This window comes from Microtus ochrogaster, linkage group LG2 (assembly GCF_000317375.1).
Source record: "Microtus ochrogaster isolate Prairie Vole_2 linkage group LG2, MicOch1.0, whole genome shotgun sequence".
In the NCBI taxonomy this organism is placed as follows: Eukaryota; Metazoa; Chordata; class Mammalia; order Rodentia; family Cricetidae; genus Microtus; species Microtus ochrogaster.
The window spans coordinates 24,145,643-24,154,198 of record NC_022028.1 but is presented as its reverse complement, the minus strand read 5'-3'; the positions used below and the strand labels follow the sequence as shown (position 1 = coordinate 24,154,198).

Genomic DNA, 8,556 nt, shown 5'->3' with positions numbered 1-8,556 from the left:
TCTGAGCTCTAAACCAAAAAGGGTTCAAATGGTCTCAAAAGGCATAGAACTGAATGGAAATAGAACATGGCCTATTATAATTGTCGAATGCAGCTGGGATTTATCTAGCTTATAGTGTATCTAAATGGCCCTAAGCCCATCGTCTACATGTTGTAAGGTAATATGAGCTTATCATACTCAGAGAGGTTGTCTTCTGTGGAAGATCACACAGCTAGAAGATGCAGGAGACAGAACACACGTCTACTCCAAACCTGGTTCCCCCTACGCAGAAGAAATATCCTTGACCTAGTCAGAGTTATTATTGCTGTGATGAATCACCATGACCAAAGCATCTTGGAGAAATAAGGGTTTATTTGACTTAAACTTCCACATCACTGTTCATCATCAAACAAAGTCAGGACAGGAACTCACACAGGGCAGGAACCTGGAGACAGGAGCTGATGCAGAGGCCATGGAGGGGTGCTGCTTACTGGCTTCTCATGGCTTGCTCAGCCCGCTTTCGTAGAAAACCCAGGACCACCAGCCCAGGGATGGCGCCACTCACAATGGGCTGGGCCTTCCCTATCAATCACTAATGAAGAAAATGATTCTTCACTGAGGTTCTCTCTTCTCAAAGAACTTTAGCTTGAGTCAAGGTAACGTAAAGCTAACCACCTCGGCCCTTTCAAGGTACATATGTTTGATGAAATATTTGTTCGTGGTGGGAATTCTGGAAACGCTCTGGCATGAGTCAAATGATATCTCATTCTCTGCTGCCTCTCTCTGTTGGAAAGCAGGACTCTGAGCCCTTTCTTTCTCTGCCTTCCTTCGAGCAAATCATAAAGGAGGAAGGAAGGGCTCACCTTGGTGATGGAGGACACAGCATAGAACTTCCTGGCCCTCAAGAGGACATGACGTAGAACTTACCAGCATCTTTCATCGAGGGACACCTCCCTATCCAACCCTGCTGGTGAGAGCTTTGGTCTTGCAGAGGTCTGCAAGTAAAATCCAACCCTCTCTGGTTTTATGGGAAAAATTTCTGCTTTGCTTTTTAAATTGGCCCTTTGGTTCAAAACCCGCTTCTAAGCAGGAATGCTAAGCTCTACAGTTCAAGCAGCCAGCTTTGAGTACTTGTTTGCTCTAGCCAAGATTCAGGCAGAAACCAAACCCAAACCATCATCGGTTCTTTTCATGGACACAGAACCAAGGAAAGTGAGCCTCTAATCCCTCCAAATATTTCTTCTTTCCAATGTCTGGTTGTTCTTTATTTACAGATCATCCCCCAGCCCTCTCTCTGTAGCATGTAACTAGGTTTGGGGTTCAGTAATTTCCACAAAATAGCACATGAGAGACAGACAGACAATCAGACAGAGACCACTCAGTGTCACAAGCCTCTTGAAGCTAGTGCAGTACATGCCATTGTCCTTCCTTCCCCCCCCCCGCCGGAGCCCCACGTATAGATTGTGGTAGCTGATGCTTTCTTTGGTGCAGGAGAGAATGCCTGGTAATGAAAACACTAGGGGAGAATGTGTATGCAGATGAAGGTGGCAATCTACAAGCCCAGGAGAGAGAAGAAGCCGGCCTGCTGATGCTTTGATGTTGGACTTCCAGCTTCCTAAGCCTGAGAACATGATTATGAGCCATTGGGTCCAGTGAGGCTGAGCTATGTTGTCATGGCAACCCTTGTAAATGAACAGTGCTGCCCCACGTCTTGGCTCAGGACTACTGGCTCCAGGGCAGGTGGTCCAGGAACCTCTTTAACTGTGTGTTTCCTTGCTTCCTAAAGTCAGTCTTTCCTACATCTTGCCTCTTCTGTGGCAGTAATCAGAGCAAGAGGGCCAGCAGAGACCCCAGGACCCCAGAGATTAACCTAGGAGCATCCAGATGTTGGGTGTAAGTGGCGAGTCAGAGAAGCTGCAGACCGATCTCAGATCATCTGTGTAGCCATGGCTGACAATGTCTGCTCTATCAGGGTGGAATTGCTGAGCTTAGTAGCTTCACCAGGGTTTTAAGTAAAGCTTGGAATTGGATTCTTTCCTTGAAACAGGGAGACAAGCTAAAGACCACTCTGGAGGAGTGGGAACCCTCAGAGAAAGCAGCTCCCTCAACCAGGAAGAGGAGCTGGTGCATCCCAGGATGTATGGGGATGTGTGATGCTCTCTTTCATTGCATTAAAACCTGTTAGATTCTACTCAGAGACCTAGGATCCACTTTCAGTCCCTATCTATCACCCCCTTCCTTCAGGGTTGCACTGATACTGAAGAAACTCAAAGTAATAGAGTTGATGTTATTAAGGCTTTACTAATAAATAGACTTGCTTGGGAGACATTATGTCACACAGGAGGAATTTAGGTATGGGAGCACTGCCTACAAAATACCCCAAGGAGAAGCAGTCTGCCCACCAGGCCTGTGAAAGACAAGGGGAACTTAGGATGCTAGGAGGTAAATGTTTGTTCACTAGAGGTGGACAGCTGTTAGCCCCATCCCTATATCAAAGACGATGCCTCTGGTGGCTCAAGGGGACAGTGCAGGATCACAACCAGCTTTAAGGCCTGGCCTGCCATAAAACCCCCAGTTCTCTCCCTGGAAAAACTTAGTTCTGACAGGTGGGTAAGATGACCCAAGTAATAACGGTTCAAAAGGAACAGCACTAGTGTACTCAAGAAATAAGTCGGGCGATATCTTTGCTGTATAACTCTTCCGTCTGCCCAAGTGGTCAGACTAGCAGTCTCTGGTCTCTGTTTAAATTGCTCAAAGTGTAACCTGGGGCCGGACCTAAAAGAGGTTTAAGAATTTCATGCTAGGGAAGTGACATCCTGCCGGACCGGACCGGGCAGGTCTTTCGGTGCTCTTCCCCCTCCCGTGCTCTTCCTCCCCAATCCCTTCCCTCCCTCCTTCTTCCCCCTTTTTGCCAGTTTAGCCAATGTTCTTGGTAACTGGGAAAATCTACCGTCTTCAATATCTCCAGACAATAAGGATTATAAACTTTATGATGTAGAAACGAAGTATGGTTTGCTTCAGGTTTCTGAAGGATTGTCATTTTTGCATAGCAGTGTGAAAATGGTTCATGGAAATGTAACTCCTGAAAATATAATTCTGAATAAAAGTGGAGCCTGGAAAATAATGGGTTTTGATTTTTGTGTATCACCAAGCAATCCTTCTGAACAAGAGCCCAAGGTTCCTTGTAAAGAGTGGGACCCAAACTTACCGTCACTGTGTCTTCCAAACCCTGAATACCTGGCTCCTGAGTACATCCTCTCTGTGAGCTGTGAGACAGACAGCCAGCGATATGTATTCTCTAGGAGCTGTTATCTATGCCGTCTTTAATAAAGGGAAACCTATATTTGAAGTCAACAAGCAGGACATTTACAAGAGCTTCAGTAGACCGCTGGATCAGCTGAGCCGTTTAGGATCTAGTTCACTTACAAGTATACCTGAGGAAGTTCGTGAGCATGTCAAACTCTCGCTAAATGTGACCCCAACTGTGAGACCTGACGCGGATCAGATGACAAAAATTCCCTTCTTCGATGATGTTGGTGCAGTCACACTTCAGTATTTTGATACCTTATTCCAAAGAGATAATCTTCAGAAATGCCAGTTCTTCAAAGGATTGCCGAAGGTTCTGCCAAAGCTGCCCAAACGTGTCATCGTGCAGAGAATTTTGCCTTGTTTGACTTCAGAATTTGTAAACCCTGATATGGTACCTTTTGTTTTGCCCAATGTTTTACTGATTGCTGAGAAGTGTACCAAAGAAGAATAGGTCAGATTAATTCTGCCTGAACTTGGTCCTGTGTTTAAACAGCAGGAGCCTGTACAGATTTTGTTAATTTTTCTACAAAAAAAAAAAATGGATTTGCTCCTAACCAAAACCCCTCCTGACGAGATAAAGAACAGTGTGCTGCCCATGGTCTACAGGGCTCTGGAGGCACCTTCCATTCAGATCCAGGAGCTCTGTCTGAACATCATCCCAACTTTTGCAAATCTCATAGATTACCCCTTCCATGAAAAATGCTTTGATTCCAAGAATTAAAAATGCTTGTTTGCAAACATCTTCCCTTGCTGTTCGTGTGAATTCATTAGTCTGTTTAGGCAAGATTTTGGAGTACTTGGATAAGTGGTTTGTACTTGGTTGATGATATTCTACCCTTCTTACAACAGATTCCCTCCAAGGAGCCTGTGGTCCTCACGGGGATTCTAGGGATCTGTAAGTGTACTTTCACTCACAAGAAACTGGGAATCACCAAAGAGCAGCTGGCTGGAAAAGTACTGCCTCATCTCATTCCCCTGAGTATTGAAAACAATCTTAACCTCAATCAGTTCAGCTCTTTCCTTGCCGTCATAAAGGAGATGCTGAACAGGCTGGAGTCTGAGCACAGGACTAAACTGGAGCAGCTTCACATGATGCAGGAGCAGCAGAGGTCTTTGGAGATTGGAAATCAAATGAATGCTTCCGAGGAGACAGGTGTTACACATGCCGGAAGTCAGCAGATTGACAAGGTCTTCAACAACATTGGAACAGACCTTCTAACTGGGGGTGAATCCGAAAATAAAGAAGATGGGCTGCAGAATAAGCAGAAAAGGGCATCACTTACACTTGAAGAAAAACAGAAATTAGCAAAGGAACAGGAGCAGGCACAGAAGCTGAAAAGCCAGCAGCCTTTGAAGCCCCAAGTCCACACTCCCATCGCGCCCAGCAAACAGACTAAGGACCTGACAGATACGTTGAAGGATAACATCACCTCCTTGACCAGCCTTTCTGTTAGCACTCCTAAGCTTTCCGCTTCAAGTGCCTTCACGTCTGTTCCTTCCACGGGCCTCAACATGATATTTTCTACACCAATTGATAATTCAAAGAGAAATTTGACAAATGGCCTGAATGCCAACATGGGCTTTCAGACTTCAGGATTCAGCATGCCAGTCAACCCGAACCAGAACTTCTTCAGCAGTTCGAGCACCGCTGGAGTGACCACAATGACTCTGGGAGCGGCTCCCACTCTGTCAAGCTACAGCCCTTTGAGTGTTCCTCCCGCTGCTGTGAAGGCTCAGCAGAGACCGGCCGACATATGTCGGCCCTTAACAACCTCTTTGGCCCTCAGAAACCCAAAGTTAGCATGAACGAGCTATCCCAGCCGAAACCAAATCAGTGGCTGAATCAGTTTGTCCCTCCTCAGGGTTCCTCAGGTATGGGCAGCGCAGCCATGGGTGTACAGGCGAATGTGATGGGACAGGCTGCCTTTGGTATGCAGGGCAACCCTTTCTTTAACCCGCAGAACTTCGCACAGCCATCAGCTACCATGACCAGTAGCAGTTCAGCTAGCAACGATCTGAAAGATCTTTTCGGGTGAGGTGCCCCGTGCTGCTCCTCGGAGGTCGCTGCAGTTCAGTCATGGGTGAGCAGACTTAGATCGGCATGCAGCTGGCTTGAAGAAACTGCTCCTGGGGGCAGTGGCTTGTTTCTGTGATGGAGAACACCTGCTTCCATGCCAGCCAGCGCAGGAGTTGTGTGGATCCTAACCAGTTCAATTTTTTAAAGCATTGAGGATTTTCTCCTCTACAAAACCTCCTCTTCAGGTTTTTAAAGATCCAGTCCTTACTAGTCTCAAAGTGCGAAAGGACAACTGAGTTATCTTGAATGACAGTTTTTAAATCAGATGTTTATTTTGGCTTGTAAATCTTCATGTTATTAAAGCCTTGTGTTGATGGTAGCTGGGCGCTCACCTGTTCTCTTACCTTTGCATTCTCTGGTCCTCACCAGTGGGAAGAGTCTGGGTTCTGTGTCGGTTTGTTTGCCCTGTGGGACAGGGGATGGTAACATGAAGGGGAAGCATCGGGTCCTTTGCTTCTTCCAGTCTTAGTTTTCAAAGGAACTTATGCTTCGTGCAAAAGACAGTAAAAAACGCTGCAAATCTTAATTTACGTTAATTTCACTGGTTTAAAGCATTATTAACCATCTTAAATGCAAACTAATCATTGTGAATTACATTTTAGCACGATCTGCCTCAAATAGCAATGTATTTCTGCCTTTACTTGAATATCTTTAGGATCACCGTTTTCCTGTTGTACCACAGGAGAGCCATTGTACAGAAACCAGACAGAGCCCCTGGACCCTGCTTCCCCGCCACTGCCTTCGTACTTGAGTTTGAATTCAAACTTCTGAAGTTGCAACACATATGAATTACATTTTCAAAAGGAGATTTGTAAAAAAAAAAATAATTAAACTATATTTAATGAGTAAAAAAAAGAATTTCATGCTATGTAAAGTGCATAAGACTAAGATGTAAGTAAGTTAGTGAAATTCGTTTGAGGCCGGCTCCTCTTTGGACATTAACAATGGCTGGCCCCGTGCCTTTACAGTAACTTTTTCCATTAATCCCTGAGGGGGTAGAGTGAGTCCTCTCTGGGAAGGATGCTACTTCTGCTGCAGCCTGAGAAGCAGGTATCTTGTGAAGAGCCAGGAAGCAGGGGTGAGGATTCTTTGAGTCTTCTCTGTGCTCAGAGTCCCAAGGTCTTAACCCTCATGGGACCAGGGTCCCTCACTGACTCCGGGACTCTTGAGGTATGAGGTGAAGCCCCTGAGGGCTGCAATGATTTGTCCCCTGAGGTCCTGCATTCAAAAAAACCTCTACTCATTCATTCTTTTGGAAATTCACCAATTCACAAGCTCCCCCATTTTTTGAAAAGTCGAAGAGTCCAGAAAAAACAAAAACCAAGAAGGCAAGATAAAGTCACTCAGGAGACCTCCAGTTTGAGATTGAGGAGCAAGAGCAATCAGGAACAAAATGCAAACATATACCACAGCACCATTCATCACGCCCTTCAACGCAGCGTGGGTTCCCAGCCTTCACCTTGGACCACAAAGCCTGAAAAATCAACTCAAGCCCCAGCATTCTTGCAGCTGCCTCAAGGCCACCAGATGACATCCCCCTGAATGTGGGCACTATGCCTGGCTTGTGGTCACAGCTACCATTTATTAAGGTTCAGTCAGCTGGTGGCTTTTGTTGGCTATCTTTAGCTCTCTCACCCTAAAGATGTGATTAGACATCATTGCCATATTCTATCCAACGGAGAGACTGAGAAGGAGGAAGGGGCTTCTTAAGACTTCACCGTGGGTGGCGACAGGGAATGGGATTTGAACCTGGACCTGTGTTCTTCTGAATTAAGCCTGTTAGGGTCCTGTTGCTTATGAGCAGGGCATCTCGAAAATGCAGGTTCCTACGGCTCCTCTGACACAAAGGCCCGCAGAGGAGAAATCTCACTTGAGAGAGTGACAAATGGCTTAGGGAGAGCTTCATGCTTGTGACTCCCAAGAATCGGCCCTGACTCCTATTCTTCTGTGGAACTGAACACAGCTGAGCGGTAACTCATAAAGAAGAGAGGCTTATTCACCTCAGAAGTCCAGAACTATGAGGCCAGCCTCTGATTGATACACCCAAGGACCCTGGTGCCACATCAGGACAAGGTGGCAGGCAGCACGCAGCCAGACGGAGCTTGCGTGCTTATGTCTCTCATAAAACCACTAAAGTATCATGGGGAACCCATTCTCTGATTTCATTCAATCCCAGACCTCTCCTAATCTCTCCCTACGAATCCTGTCAACATGAGAACTGGGGTTCAAGTTTCAGCACGGTGTTGGAGGGGGACAAGCATGCAACACAGAAGATGGAGATGTGTGTTTGGAAGGCCATGCCCCCCAAGGTCTGATATGCGCAATGCTGTACACTGTGCGGTCTGTAGTTCTGCTTCTGGCTTCTTCTTGCGAACTGATGTCTATTGACCGGAATGTGAGGTTTGGGCCTAAAAGGTCATCCTGAGCAAGACTTGGGACCACACTCAGGTCCTGAGCTCCCAGGGTAGTCGCCACCCAGCTAATAAAGACTTTCTATTGGCTTAATCTGGTGTAGTCTCCTCTGGTGAATACCACACAACCCTGGAGAGACGCGCAGGAGGGAAAGGAATTTTGCATCTGCTCCTGCCCTAGCCCCAAACTTCGGAGGGCCAGGTTCCAGAAGCTGGGGTAATTCTCTCTCTGCCTGTTTTTGCGAAGGTCACGTGATTAGCAGAGTCTCTTTTGAAAGCATATCTCCAGACAAGAGCTAAGCAGGAACAGAGAAGGTTTGTGAACACATGTGCTCTTGGACATCGGCACCACCGCCTGGATTCTCCATCAGCCATCTCTGTGACATCTTGTTTCACGGCGGCAACGTTCAGCCACAGGGATCTCCTATAAGCTCGTACTTCTGAGGAAGGCCCTTAATTCTACCCTGGGATCCGAGGGCTTCCAGATCACTCCCGTCAGGCAGCCCTCGGCTTTGTTTTCTCTGCTGCAGCCTTGTCTGAAATCATTCCACTCATCGGGTATATTGCCCAGACAGGAAAAGTAGGTCAAGGATTAAAACAGAAGAAAGGGTTTTCCAGAAGTATTACTCAAAGCTATTTTGAACTTGAGATTGTGAAACAGAAGAATGTTTTGTGGGGATGGCTTCTTTCACTGATGACTTAGGCACAAACACTTGCCAGTGCCCGAGTTTTCCATCCATTTGAACACGTGATCTCACGGCTGTGTCCTGAAAGGGTAAT

The 8,556-nt window shown here is 46.5% G+C and overlaps 1 pseudogene; it reads left to right on the top strand.

Annotated features, from left to right (window-relative positions):
* The first annotated feature begins 2,886 nt into the window (after nt 1–2,886).
* On the top strand, nt 2,887–5,563 carry LOC101986194 (annotated as a pseudogene).
* Nucleotides 5,564–8,556: the final 2,993 nt, after the last annotated feature.